General features: G+C 35.2%; 1 protein-coding gene across 4 annotated transcripts in view; it reads right to left on the bottom strand.

Moving 5' to 3' along the window:
- CELF2 (CUGBP Elav-like family member 2) overlaps positions 1 to 16,150 on the bottom strand; it is a 969,093-nt gene that overhangs the window by 376,538 nt on the left and 576,405 nt on the right. The gene's annotated exons all lie outside the window — the stretch shown is intronic.

Below are 16,150 nucleotides of genomic sequence, written 5' to 3'. Positions count from 1 at the left end.
TATGTTGTCTGGGCATATTTTTACATTAATGCACTGTGCTGCCTATAGGGGTCTTGTTTGCCTTCGCTCTTGCCTGGTTGGCATTAGTATTTCTAATTACCACCGAAAATGGGGAGTGAGTGGGGATAAAAAAATCAAAAGAAGTTTAAAAAATCAATTATCTTCCTTTTATCCTATCTGATGATATTGGAATGGGTTACAGTTTATTTGTTCTATAAATTAACAGCAAACATCACAGATTATCGATGCAAGATAACTGGTAGATTTGCCCACTTTGAAAGATTTTTTTGCCTTACTCTTTCACTTTCATTGAATACACAGCTAGAGTCATCTGTTCCTTTGGTCTTGTCATAGCAGGGAAGGTGACAAGGTCAGGATCCATCCTTATCTCAGGAAAGGAACCAGAGGAGAAAAACTTTGGAACTTTATAAGTTTGTTAGTACTATGCACTCTTAAAACCCTTTAAACGTGAGCCAAATTTAAGGGAAACTGATAAAGGAAGTAAAATGGGGCTTCTAACTCCTATATGGGATTATCAGATGAGTATCACTACAAATGGAATTAGTTACTTTGCCAAGACAGAAAAGGACACGAGACTCCTGTTTTAGCACATGTTCTGCTGGTAACTTACTATGTGACTGAGTAAACTACTGCATTGCATTAGGCCTATATTTCCACATTTTTGAAAAGGAAGTAATGTATTCCACAATGTCTATGAGCTTTCCAGCTCTCAAAGTCCATGACAGTTTCAACATACCAAAATGACCATTTGAATAAGCAAAAAAGTAATTTTTATTGTTTCCTTTTTAAAATAGAGATTTTGATTCATATGCTATAGAAACTGTAAATATACTAGCTAAGGTCAAACAATAAAGACAGTATTCCTTGCCCCTAAGCCAATCATTTTTCATTTTCTGGGATCTGAAATTTTTTTAGAGAATGACTGAAAGCAGTTTATCTTTTCAAAGGAAAGGAATTACATAAAAATATAAGATGTGATTTTATAACTATGAAAACACTGTATAAATGAATAGTTGATACAAAGAAAGCTTAGAGAGACAAGAGGTTTTCTCTTTATTCCATTAATGATAGGTAATAAACACCTAAGCAGAAATCACTTATTTTCTTGGTGTCTTTGTTTCCCCCTGTAGCTTAATGGGTTCTGTAATGTCTTCTCTTTTAAAATACCTCAGAAGTTTAAAATAAGAGACTTATATAACATGAATATATACATGCACATAATATGTATAATGTAAATGCTTTCTATCCCAATAAAATTACTAATCTGGACCAAAAAGGAAAAAAAAAACACAATTTATCATGTAATATTGTGTCTTATCTGCACTGGTGAACTATCTCCTGATTTGGGAAACTAGGTAGTATAGTGGATTGAGTACCAGGCCTAGAGTCAAGAAGATTTGAATTCATATCCAGCCTTAGACATTAGCACAGTAACTTTAGGCAAGCCAATTCATTCCTGTCTGTCAAAGTTTCCTCATCTTTAAAATAAAGATAAGAATGGAACCTATCTTGCAGGTTATTATGAGGATCAAATGAGATAATAGTTGTGAAGTACTTAGCACACTGCCTGGCACATGATAAAATAATATAAATGTTAGTTATTATAATCATGTAATTGTTAACTTCTTGAAGGGAGAGATAATGTCTTGTGTGAAACTTCCAGCCCTTAACAAACAATTTTGTATAAAACAGCTAATATAATCTCTTGTATGATATTGTATTCTTATGTTACCTTATAACAGTAATAGAAGCTAAATTATAGAAGTGCTGATTTATGGAAATGCTAAACACACAAAGAGAAATGATATTAATAGGGTAAGTATTTAGACACTTAATATTTGAAGATGATGGTGTGATTTGCAAGTAGGCATCAAGATCACCTAATAATTATCATAGATTTAGAATAAGAAGGGACTTCAGAGACACTCTTTGTAAAGATGAAGAAACTCAGAGAGCTCAGTTCTATATTAGAGTTTAAGGAAGGATTCAAAATCAGGTCTTCCTCTTCCCCAAGTCCCATAATATCCACTATACTACTTCACCTAGTTTTCTTCAGGTACTGGGTTGCTACCGAACCACTCATCTTTTTATGGTAGCTTTATTTAGTTAGTTTTGGTAGGAGCCAAGAATCTGAAAGAATAAGAAGATAACTGAATAATGGCTGGACAAATTATGGCATATTTTGAATATAATTTTGTGGTTCTTTAGTCATTCAAGCATGTCTGACTTTTGTGACCTTGTGGACCATATTGTTCTGTGGATAATAATAGTGGAATGGCTTGCTATTCCTCCTCCAGTTGGAGGTCACACAGCTTATTAGTATCTGAGGTTGGATTTGTACTCAGATCTTTCTGCTGGTTAAGTCAGCAACTGAGCCATCTAGCTGCTTCCTTTTGAATATAATAGAATACTGTTTGCTTGTTTGTTTATTTTTTCTGAAAGAAATGAAAAGAGAGTTTCATCTAAAACCTGGAAAACCTTTGTGAACTGATGCAACGTAAAAAATAATTTATATTAAAACATCAATATTCTAAAAATGAACTTTGTTCTGACAGACTTAAAAACCTAATCAATGTAATGATCAATCATGATACTATAGGACTTAAGATTCTTTTAAAAAATTTTCCTACCTCATGACAGAGAAATGATGGAATAATATGTAGATTGAGACACATTTTTGGACCTGTCTCTGTAAGTGAATTTATTCTGCTGGAATGGATAATTTGTTGAAAGGATTTTGCTTTTTTTTTTTTTTTTTTTTTTTGGTTTGTTTGTTTTCCCAGTGGGAAGGAGGTGGAAAGGGAAAAAAATAAGTTCTTGATAATTTTTTAAAAGGGGTTTTCAGGAAAAAAATTAACTGGAAATTCAATTCAATAAACATTTATTGCCTAATATGTGCTACCTCTGTAATTGTAGAAGAAATAAATCATTTAGGCCCAGAGTTGCAGCTGACATTCCTTTTAAATGAACATTCTTAAAATCAAACTAAAAAAATTGAAAATCTAAGTTTTGAAGAAAATAAAATAATACCAAATGAACCGTAGAAAAAATATGACGTTATGCCAATATCTATTATCTATTTAATTTTCCATTTGCAACTTTCTTTTTTGTGTGTGATTTAGATGTACTTAGAGTTTAACAAAATTTTGTAATAAGCTCCTAAAATTCCATTTGAAAAATTAATCTCAATGATTTTATTCAATGCCTTCAGTTACTATGTTTAAAATTTATGCTGCAAAATGAAGGTGGGTAGCACAACATCTCAGTGCAACAATATAATATTAAGTCTTCTGGGAAATAAGATGATTCTATAAAATGTTTCTTATGGTGAAGAACAGAAGGACTTTAAACATCTCTCTCTAGTCAGCATAGGTCTATCCTAAAAGAAAATCTTGGAATATGGACATGAAGCCTGTTAAGCTGTAGGCTTTAGGTAACTAGCAATGACATCTTTAATTAAGAAACAACAGGAAAAAAATACTCCATTGTGAAAAAGAATGGAAAGACTTCACAGAAGATTCTTGAGATAAGTGTTTAGGTAATATTCAAAGGTTAGGCTTATAGAATTTGATAGTAGCATGACTCAATTAGTTATCCGGGCCCCTAACTTGTCTGCCTGAGAAATGAGACATTCATTCACAGTCAAACCACTATAGTCCAGCAAGTGAAGTTCAGGGTGTCATAAGAGCAGCAGTAGGAAACTAAGCCAAGTTCCATTAAATCATGTTCATTGGTACTTTTAGAAGGCTCCCTTCTGCTTTGGGATAAGGGTGGGGAAGGGAAAAGAGGCTGGAGCCATTGCAAATCACTAAGTGAAACATAAACTTACAGCTGGTTTTTTTTTTAAAGCAAAAACTCAGCTGTGATAGTAAAGAATGGGTCCGATGGCAATCTGAGATGCTGTGTAATACAAGCTGTTTTTATGTGGATAGTCAATAATTGCCTCCAAGTCACAGGTAAGAAACAGTAGGCAGCATGGGGGCAGCCAGCCCAGTAAGTGAGCACAAATTCATTGCTCCCTGAAACCTAGGGTACAATAATTTAACTCACTGAAACTCTCAATGAGTGAAAAAAAAAAAAAAAAAAAAGGCAGGGTACCTAGTGGATAGAGGACTGGCCTCACAATTTAAAGATCTAGGTTTAAGTCATCTGGCCAGTACATATTGCTATGTGACCATTGGAAAATGCAATTACTGAATTGTAGAATAGTTGCTGATCAGGACTGGTAGAGGGAATTTCTTCATAAAGGAATTCTTTACACCAAGGAAATCACTGGGCTGAACAACACAAGTTGTCAATGCTCAGGCTTCCTTGCCTTCAAAATAGGACCACTGACTAGGATAAGTAGGTGTCCTTAGATGGATAATTAAGGAGAATAACTGTGAGACACTCTACAATGATCAAGTGTTATATCAATATTGAAACAGATATAAACATTAAGCCATGAGGTACTTGGAATTTACTGAAAAGACTTGAAGATTGGCACTGGATAATATGGAGAGCCATTATTAAGAAGAGTAAGAGTAACAAAGATTTGTGAAACCAGAGAAATGGGTTAACACCCAGAGAACTATTTTTCCATGTAAATTGAGAAAGATCAGTTAAAACTTAAAAGAATGAAAAATCCCAATACGAAATGGGTATCATGTGGTTAGTTGTTTAAAAAAAATATTTTTAGTTTGAGAACTCTTAGAAATTTACAAACTTCACCCTCCCTCACTAAAATCTTTATTACCCTGAACCAGTGGTTCTCAAACTTTTGTTTTCAGTATCTTTATCCTATTAAAAATTATTGAGGATGTCTCCAAAGCGTTTTTGTTTATCTGGTTATATTTATAGACATTTACCATATTAGAAATAAAAACTATTTTTGAATTTGTAGACCCTCTAAAAGGGTTTCAGAGATCCCCAGGATTCTCTAGACCATACTTCGAGAATCACTGCTCTAAACTGTTACTCTGGGTCTAAAGTTTTACCATGAGCCACATGTAGAGAGAAATGAAAGTTGGGAGGGGCCCATGTATGCAGTGGAGGATACAGGATCTGGCCATGAGGACCCTGTCCTTAAAGTAACCATAAATATTCTTTCCCTGTTTCTTCCAACAACATAGATTCTATTTACAAATGAATAGGAGGGAAAAAAAACCCAAATGAATAGGTCAGTATTATGTGATAATAAAGTCTTCTAATTGATTGGGGGGAATAAAAGAATTCATGATAAATGAATTGGACCGAGTATACAAAAGGTGCCTTGGTCTTTTGCCTTCCTGGTTGTAAGAAAGGTGGGTCCAAGTTGAATAATTAGGTGGGAAAAAAGAGGCAGATTGCTTTTCCTCACCCATGAGCTGCCATGTATCTCTAAATAAATTCCAGGATGGAAGTGTCCAGGTGACCTGGTGAGAGTGGGAAGTCCAGAGGGACCCAGTGCAGATTCTACTGGCAGCTAGGGTTGGTACCAGAATCCACCAGAAGGGTGAGGCTAACAGTTTTGGAGGAGTCCTAGATCAGTATAAAAGCTACTCAGTCTAGTAACATATCCAGCAGAAATGCTTTCTTTGGGGAGAGAGGGGACAGTGTGACTCATCCATCACCATTGCCACACCCTCTAGCAAACTTCATGAGAATTCTACAAAAAGAAAAAAAAGTAGTCCAAGACTAGTAGTCGGAAAATACTCTTTGATTACATCTGTACTCCAGTGGAATTGTACTTCAAGACTGAGCACAGGATCTTTTCCACTGATGACTTATGCAGAGGGAAGAGAAAGGGACACATTTATTAAATGTTTATAATGTATCAGAAAGAGTTCTAATCACCTACGATACAAATATTACCTTAATTTTGATAGTCTCTTAATAGGTCTCCTTGCCTAGGGAAACCTGCCCCTTCCTTCTCATCCATCTTCAAAACTCATTCCAAATTGGGAATCCTATTCAAGTCCTCCCCCAGTCTGGCACCTAGTTTCCAGAAGATTTCACATTACTTACCCTCATGCATTCTGTATTCTAGATAATCAAGTCTAATTTGCTGTTTTCCATATAGGACATTTTTATCTTCCATTTACCGGTGTTGACAAAAATTATCCCAGGTTCCTAGATGCTCTCGTTCCTTCATCCTTGACTGAGCATCCCTAAGGCCTTTCAAGGGATCAGTTTAAATGCTAGCTCCCATGTGATCAATCTTTTCTGATCCTCCCTAATCGTAATCATTAGGTCTTCCCCTGCCCCTCAATACATTTTATTTAATTTATATACATATTAATCTGTAGACATGTTCCTGTGCCTCTCTGCTCTCCCCCAAATGATGTAAGATCTCCAAGGGGAGGAACTGTTGTTGTTGTTAATATTAGTACTCCTGGTAGCATAATGCCTTCCATATATTAAATAATCAGTAAATGCTTGTTGAATTGAATTAATTTGGCCAAATTAGAATACATATGCCTCAGAGACCTTAGGTATTCAGAGGGTACAAGCTTGTGCTAAAATCACTGAAAAGAGATTTCTTGTGGATCAGCCTCAAAAAATGTTCTTTTTTCTTAGAACACATTCATTTCTAGGCAGGGGTAGGTTGATACATGTTTTACAACCAGACCTGAGGAGTGACAGGATCCCTCCCTCCCTCTCCCTCTCTCTCTCCTTCTCCCTCTTCTTATACCTCTCCCTCTCGCTTTCCCTCCTATTTATCAAACATCTACATACCCTATCTGAATGTGTATCTATCTAAACATATATACACATACATTATACTTATAGATACATGTGTATGTATATATGTGTGTGTATATATATATAGGTAGATAGATAGATAACAGATAGATACTTGAAGATGTATGAAAGAAACACAAATTTGCATTATTACACCCCCTCAATCACTTTTTTAAGTCTAGAAAATCATAAATGAAAGGCTGATTTGTACCATTGACTGATTTCCAAAGTGTAAATACCCATCCTGAAAACAACAATCAATTCAACTTGTGAACTAGCTCTGACACACAACTGTTTCTAAGTGTACCATACAGTCCCAGTCATTTACATCCTTAGCATCAATAATTTGGATCACTATTTATCTTTGGAAGCCTCACTTTCTCACTCAGAACAACACATATGTAAACACTGACCCATCATGGATATTTATTTTCCTGCTTATTCCTGGGAATTCTTAATTGGGATTGATCAAAATGGAAGAGGGGGTGGATGGAAACCGTTTTGAGGGCTTGAACTAGGTGGGCAGGATGATCAGAGTTACTGGACCATTTTCTCTTGTGGAGCTTAATGGTAGATAGTGGTAGAACAACTTGGGGAATATCCAAGTGTAATCTTGTGTTTCGGGGCAGAAGCAAGTCTAGAAGAGGAGTGTGGTTCTGCAGAGGGTACAGTTTTGTCTAATTCATTTGTGGGACAGGCCCTTTTTTGCCTCATAGATTTTTACTGCTCATTAAGCCTAATCACCTGTTTAGGGCAGTTCCTCCACTTCCTTTCCATTCACTGTTTCCCTTGCTCTGCACTTTTAGGCTCTAATTGCTTGGCTTCGCACTGATCGAGATCGCCAGCTATTGACTGAAAATGACACTGCCTATTAATTCCACCCCCTGCCTGCTATCACAAACAAAAACACTATTTGCCACCATATATGTTCTTTAAAGCCAGTTCCTAATGTGCTGGATCCTTAGAATTTTTCAAATGTACAATAACATTGGTTTTTAATTTGAAACAGAAGGAGTGGAATCTTCAATTAGACACACTGAGCAACAAATTATTTTTATTTAAAACAAAATCTCCATTCTTATTATTTTGATGTATATTACTTTTTTAATTGTGTATGACTAAGGATATCTAGATGGCTTAGTGGATGGAGTGCTGAGCCTGGAGTCAGGAAGAGCCGAGTTCAAATTTTGCCTCAGATTCTTACAAATGACATGTTCTTGGGCAAGTCACTTAATGCTTCTTGCCTTAATCCACTAGAGAGGAAAATAGTAAACCACTCCAGCATCTTTACCAAGAATTGGTACAATATGTTCCACAGGATTTCAAAGCATTAGATTAAACTGGACAACAATAAAGGGACTATTAATGTGACTAGACTGAGGAGTATACTTAGAAATTTTCTGTTTGATCTTTTTAAGGGCCAATACAAATAATGACACCATGAGGTTAAGTGAAGATTTTAGCAGACCATAACTTGCCCTTGACCAGAAGCTGTCATGAGAATATCTAGTTTTGCCCTTGTTTTTTATATGTCAACCTATGGAAGGCAGAGAGAGAGAGAGAGAGAGAGAGAGAGAGAGAGAGAGAGAGAGAGAGGAGAGAGAGAGAGAGAAAAGGACGGGGTGGGGAAGGGAGAGGGAGAGGAAGAGGAAGGGAGAGGGATGCTCCAACTAGGCAAAGGATTGTTATAGCATAGTTATGGAGTTAAAATTACAACCCTATCACCTCATTCTAGAAGTAGAGAAAAGGAAGAAAGACTTGTCTGAGTCGGATGCTTTTTTGGTCCCATATGACTTTAAATAAAATCAATCAACCGATAAATATGAGATTAGGATTACCACATACACCACATTGGGGATGGACCTTGCCCATGTGCCAATACACGTATGAAAAACAATGGTTCCATTCCTCCTAGTAGATTGTAAGTTTCATGGGGATTGATATGGCTACTCTTTGTGTTTTTTTATAATCTTGCACATTTTGTATTACATGTAGAGATGCACAGTAAATATTTACCCTCCAGGAACTCATGCACTAATGCAGAGGTCAGTAATCAAATTACAAGGTACTGGACTTACGAGTTACAGAGAGACCAATGTGAGGTAATCTTAGATGGGAGCTAGAGATTGAAGAAAGACCTTTTGCAGAAGGTGAATTTGAACTGAATCTAGAAAGATGCCAAACAGGTGGGGAAGGGAGAAGGGAGAAGACTATTCCAGTCATGGAGGACAGATAGTGCAAAACTATGTGAGGAAAAGCCAGTAGGTCAGTTATGGGTGGATCATAGGATGCCTAGAGGGAAATAAAGAACAAAGAGATTGGAAAGATAGAGAAGGTGTAAGTGGTGAAGGGCTTTAAATTCCAAGCAGAGGGCTTTATATTTGTCCCTGGGGGTTAATAGGAAGCCAGTGGAATTTATTGAGCACTTGTAGGGGTGGGGAGGGGAGGCTGGGGATGATACAGTCACTTTATGATGATACACTGCACTTTATGAAAATCTCTTGACAGTTTAGTGGAGGATAGATGGACTACAGAGATCTAAGACAGGGAAGATTACTGTACCGAACTCTGGCTACAGTAGTACTTGCTACTGGGGAGGCCAAGGTTGGTACCTCAGAATTGCCAAATTCGGGGATTTTGGAACTGACAATTAAAACTGGGACAAACATATTAAGCTCACCATGCAGAGGGCCATTAGGAAAGGAAACCTGACTCAGGTCAGAAATGAAAATTTGCAAATCAATAGTAGGGTTGGACACACTTCCAGCCTGGGTGAGATAAGGTGATCTAGTCTTAAATAAATTAAAATAAAACAAAAGGCTATTACAATAGTTTACATGAAAGTTGATTTGGGCACTAGAGTGGTGGTTTATGAGTAGAGAGGAAATGAATAGGAGAGAAAGAGAGATGCTATGCAGGTAAAAAATGACAAGATTTAAACAATAAATTGGATATATGGCAGGCATTAGTGAGTGTGAAGAGTTAAAGATGACATGAAAGTTGTGAACCTAATAGTGCCCTCAACAGTAAGAGGAAATTGGAAAAAGGAAAGTGTTTGTTCTGAATCTGCTATAGAGGAGTCCTAAACCATTTGAGTTTCCTGAGATAGCAGGGACCTATTTTTTCACATTTTCTGGAAAAGCACTAAAACTGAAGTGTTGTCCTACAGGGCATTCAATCAATCAAACAAGCAATCACTAGTTTATAAAAATGCTTAATTATTCTGACTGGAGGTTATAACAATGTCATGCACACAGCAGACCATTAATAAATGTTTGTTGAATTAAATTAAAATATAGTAAAGCACATATAGAATGCTAGCACTTTGGGTGCTACATGAGTAACTACACCATTTACTCCCCTTTACAAGAGATAGGTGACCAGCTGTTCTCCATCTCCACTAATGGCAGAACAAGAAGAAATGGGCTTAAACTGCAGGAGGGGCTTCAGGGAACCATCAACAGGACTTTCCAAGTAGAAAAGCACCAATAAAGCACAAACCCACATGTGCAAAGCTGTTTCTTGCCTCAGTAGACTGGTTGTAGCTCACATTTCATAAAACCAAGAGCAAAAGTAGCAGTTGAAGGTGACTGTGGGTTTTGACTGATATGAGCCCCAAAGGACTGCAAGGCTCTTGGAAAAAAAATTCTGGGTTGTTAAAAAACAAAACAAAACACCCCAAACTTCCTACATGTTTTTTTTTCTTTTTTTTGAATAATCCCTTATTACCAATAAATACAATGGCTTTGTTCATTCTGCATTGGTACCCATTGTGGAAAAAAAAAAAAAAAACTACATATATATATACACACTAGTTGACTCCACAATTAGTGAGAGTCACCTAAAAATTAGATGAAAAATACAATCAGAGACTTACTATCGAATTCCATAGTTTAGCTCCACCATACCTACTTATCCCATCTTGGGTTTTTCTGCCTGACTTTGACATGCAAGATGGGCCAGAGCAATAAAAGAGAGACTAAAGGCAAGTCAGTAAGTATAGCATGCCCTGTATGGAATTTTAAGTGAATGACTTATAAGACTATGGATTTCAAGCAAGAAGGAACCACAGAGGTCACTTAGTTCAACACCATCCCCCATGTCCTTTTTAAATTTTTTGGATTATGCGGAATTTTTTTTAAGGCTAACAGAAGTTGTATGTGACACTTGACAACACAGAAGATCTCTGAATGCCATTTCCTCTTCTGTTTAACACTTCTAGAGTCTCTGGGGCCTCTGACATTTAAAGTGCTAATGTCTTTCTGTAATAGTGTTTGCTGTAGAGGGGAAAAGTCCTCCACCCCCAATAAAAAACCTAGACTATTCAATTTAGTTCTTCAAGAAATTAAAAACCTGGAAGTTATCTATGAGTACAATTTTCTTTTCTCCTTTCAAGTATATGTTCTACTTTAGTAACCTGAAAGATTACTAAATAGTCTAACCCTCCCTAAACTCTGCAAAAGCCAGAGCTGTAACTGAGTTTCCTTTGTCAATCTTCCCCCAAAAGAAAATTCAGTGTCACCTTCTCTTAGATTGGATGTACTAAGTTTGTCATTAGAATTGCTCTTTAAGAAAGGTAGCTCTAAGAATGCCAAGTTCATTAATGGTTTTCCTCTGGACTTCCCAGGTCTTTTGCTTCACAATGAACAAACAATACCACACATACATAGCACACACCTATATGCACAAACATATAGCCCTTTGTGTGCCACAGAACAAAGGAATATTCTGTACTTTTGTTTGGTGTCAATCATAACCTGAGATTAAAGCTGCTGTTTTATGTATCCAAAAGTTACACCCACCAAAATCAAGCTCTCTGCCTTGGCTCTGAACTTCAAAAGGAATACTACATGGGGGAAAAAATAAGAAACAAACAAAAACAATACAAAGATTGAACCTCAAAAAGATGTTCTTAGTCCTGAATGTATTTAGCTCTCATTTATATAAACGAAGGTACCATCAGTCCTGGTGGATACTGCAACATCTGCAAAAACACTTTATAAGAGCTATATGAACCTATTGGGAAAACATTCAACCATTTAACAGTGTACCCAAAGTATATCATAAATTTATAAGCCCCCAAAATTTGTCCACAGTTTGATTTGGGGACATTTCATTTTGGGGGGAATCCCATATTCAATTTTTTTTTAAAGACTACATATACCTGATTTTATCTTTGTCTAGAATACAGTTAAGTGTTTTAGTTTTTCTCCTATCTGTTAGTTTTTTCATGATCTGATAACCCTTTTAAGTAAGACAATGGGAACTAGACTTCTGGATTAGGATCTAAGATTAAGGAATAATGGCTCTCTTTCAGAAACAAACCATCTATTAAGAGAAGGGAAGAATATATTTATCTAGAGACTTGTGAATTTGGATAAGAGAACTGTAAGCTAAAAAATGAAGGGGAGGTAGGACATGTGGAAATTATTCATATGTATCTGCTAAGTACACATATTAATAAGCATAAAATAGAAATAAGAGCATTAAGACGACCTCATAATGCATTGGAGACTCTCCAGGAGAAGGGGAAGTAATAAAACTCATGTGCCAATTTGTAGGATCTAGATAATAAACATAGTGAATGAAGGTACATTTAGCTTCACAGATATAACTGATTGTGATTTATAATATAGTCATGGAAGCTTAAATCTTATTTAAAACAAATTAGATAAAATGATATGTTGTAGTAGTAATTTATATAAAAATAATAGGTGAAGAAATCCTAAAGGGAGCATCATCTTATCAAAGGGTCTTGGATTTATGTGTGTGTGTGTGTGTGTGTACATTATGATTATGATTATTACTGTGCTAGAAGAAACAATATGATAAATTACAGAAAATGATGAAGAAACATATATGAATTGATACAAAATAAAACCAGCAGAACCTTGAAAAAATACACAATGACTAAAAAAACATAAATAGAAAGAATGATAGCTGTGATTGAAACTTAATGTTGTAAAATTCCAATGACTCAAACATGAAATCAAAAGAAAGGTACAAGGAGGCATCTTCTTCCTTTTTTTTTTTTTTTTTTTTTTCCAAAGCAGGACACTACCAATAATGTCATTTTTTTAAATTTATGTTGGTTAGTTCTGCTCAACTCTTTTTCTTTCTTTCTTCCTTTCTTTTCCTTTGTTCCTTCCTTCCTTCCTACCTGCCTGCCTTCCTTCCTGCCTTTCTTCTTTCACTTCCCTCTTCCCTCCCTCCCTTCCTTATTTCCTTCCTCCTTCCCTCTCTCCCTCCCTTCCTTCCTTCTGTCTTTCCATCTTTGAATGAAGCAACTTCAGATTTTCATATGTGATCATTCAACAAAAAATTATTAAATACTCATAAGTTTGCAAAACAATTTTAGCTGCTGGAGAAGGGGAAAAAAGAAAAAAAGAAAAGAAAAGAGGTACTCCTAGCTCTCAAAAACTCTACACTCTATGGGAGAAACAAAAGTAAATGCATTTTATTTATTGTTTTTAGATGATGAGACTTTTTAGTTCCTGTAAGTTTAATGTAACATTTTTAAACATATCTCAACAATCAAACTGGTACAATGGGATTCATTTAATTATTTAAATTTATTACTTTTAAGAAGCTATCTGAGATTAACTCTATCTCTCCATAATTTAACCTCCTCTATATATTGGCTTCATTAATTTTCCTTTTGCATATTGTTCTTAAATATTTTCATCAGTTACTAAATGAATATATCTTTTTAAATGACTATACTGGTCCTGATTAATGTGAATAATAACCCTATGAGTTGGTTGTATAATACATTTTGCACTATTTATCCTGGAAAAGAGATTTGTAGGGTAGAAATACCAGCGATAATTGATGTCTACAAATATTTGAAGGGTTGTAATGTGAAAGAAGGATTGGATTCATTCTAGTAGGAACCATAAAAAGGTAGGGAGAAAAGAGATAGACAGAGAAAGACAAAAAGACAGAGAGAGAGAAGAAGAAGTGAGAGGGAGAGAGAGGGAGAGAGGAGAGAGCAAAAGGAAGGGGGGAAGGAGAGGGAAGAGAGAAGAAAAGGGAGAAAGAGGGGAAAGAGGGAAAGGAAGAGGGGAAAGGGAGGGAGACAGAAAGATCATATAAGGACAATTTTCTTTAAAATTAGAGTGATCCAGTGTTGATTTTTATTTTATAAATATTTCCTCCAATTCTGCTCACTTTGCTTTGCATAATTTCATAGAAGTCTTCAAAGATGTCTCTGAACCTCCTCTTTTTATCAATTTTTATGGTACAAAAGTATTCTATTACTTTCACATAGCAGAGTTTTTCAGCCATTCTCCAACTGGTAGGTACCACCACAGTTTCCAGATCACTACTACCTAAAAAAGAACTATTATAATGTGTGTGTTTGTGTGTTGTGTGCACATTTGTGTTGTTTAAGTCCTTTTCCTCTTTTTTTGGATTCGAATGGAGAGTGAGACATGGACAATGTATTTTTTTTTTTTTTTACTTGATTATACATGATTATCATGGGGGTTTGCTTTTATTTTATTTTAATTGGTGGAAATGGCAGGGAGAGTAAATAAATGTTTCTTAACTGAAAAATAAAATGAAGACTAAATTAAAAAAATAATTGGAGCTGCCCTAAAGTAGAATAATCTGTCCCAGCAGTGATCAGTTCCCTCATTAGGTGTTTTAAAACAGTGGTCAGATTACTGCATTTTGTAGAGAAAATTCTTGTTTACAGGTGGGTCAGACTAGGTGACTTCATATGTTCATTTTGCCTTTGTGTCTTCTGAGTGCACAAATCACATTTGCTGCCTTTTTATAGAGAGTCTTAAATCTTTATATTATATTTTGCACATAGAAGTGGTACTGAAAAAATCTTTAAAATTATACCATAACATATTTTAATGCACTTTTATCCCAAGAATTTCCTGAACATTCCTTCTGAAACCTGAAATAATCTTTGGACAAATAGAATTCTTTTTCATAAACTGGAGAACTGAGTCATGGAAAGGTCAGCTCTGTTCTAAAATAACCTTCACAAAGATTCTATATATGACATCATATTTCCTTTTATAAAGTAACTTGAATACCTCAAATAATAATATTGGGAAAGGATGACTAAAGTTTTGTCAAGTTATAATGATGACATCCTAATTTTATTCAACTATATTAACTCTCTACATAATACTTATAAATTAATATTTTCATCACATTCCTTGGGTGAAAGAAGCTAAGCAATTTCTATCCAGTTAATTTTTTTCTTTTCTAATCTTTGCAGATCACCCATCATAATGCTTATAAGTATCCTTATATATGTTACATTTATGTTATATGAAAACTAACCAAAATATCCAAATGAAGGAATTTGGAAAGAAACATTATTAATCACTTAAAAAAAAGGGAGAGAAGATAATCCTTTTTTGGACTTAATCACAGTCACAGTCACGTAAAGCTTGAATACAACTGTCATAAAGGAACCTTACAATAAAGAGAGAGAAAACTTGTAGCTAAGCTAGTGCTGATTCTAGCAGATTTTATGGAAATTAACCTTTCAGATTTCTTTGGGTTCTAGAATAGGAAATATAGACAATATATACTTTAAATATAACAATAAAAAACTTCACAACACATTTATTTTGCTCAACTGTTCAAATAATATTTTAGCAAAGTAAATGGACAAAAACCCACAAAGTAAATAATACTTATCACTGAGATTTTTTTAAAGTCAAGCATGTGAATTTTTGTACGTAAAACATTGGTGCTTCCTCTCAAAAGGAGCTAGCACTTCTGTTTTTTGATCTCCACCATGAAATATATAGTATCTATGTTAAATATATTCCTAAACTTCAATATATGGTAATTCAATAAAATGTCCTAGATAAAAATGTCCAATTTTTACAAAGCCAACATAACCCTCATTGCTTCTTACATGGTTTGACAGGATAAGGTCAATGCCCATTGGCTGCACAAGAATGGGGAATGTCATCAGTGTTGCTATTGTCATGGTAACGTTTAAACTCAGCTTTGTGAGTACATTCATTGGTCACTGGGGGTGGGGGTGGGTGGAGAGACTGAGAGAAAAAAGGAGTGAAAGAATGAGGAACACTGATGTGAGAACTAGGAAGCTTTAACTCTTTATCTTACATTTCATGGAATTGACAAAGAGATTTAAAGCTGAGCTTGGCTAATGCCATATTTTACAGAGCATTCTGTGTGATGAATCAGAAACCTCTTTATAGCACCCAAAATCTTATAAAAGAGATCTTTTAAAATGATTATCAGGCATATTCATTGAAACAATATGTGCTTTGTGATCAATTAAAATACAACAATAGTTTGCTGAGCAGAGTTCTTATGAAGGGGCTCTTTCTTAGGGCTTTTAAAAAAAAGAAACCCTATCAAACTTATGCTAATGTATTACCATGCTGATTTAATTGTCAATTACAAATTACTTAAGTGTACTTTA

The sequence above is a fragment of the Sarcophilus harrisii genome, chromosome 5, assembly GCF_902635505.1.
Source record: "Sarcophilus harrisii chromosome 5, mSarHar1.11, whole genome shotgun sequence".
Taxonomy (NCBI): Eukaryota; Metazoa; Chordata; class Mammalia; order Dasyuromorphia; family Dasyuridae; genus Sarcophilus; species Sarcophilus harrisii.
This window is presented reverse-complemented; position numbering and strand designations above follow the sequence as displayed.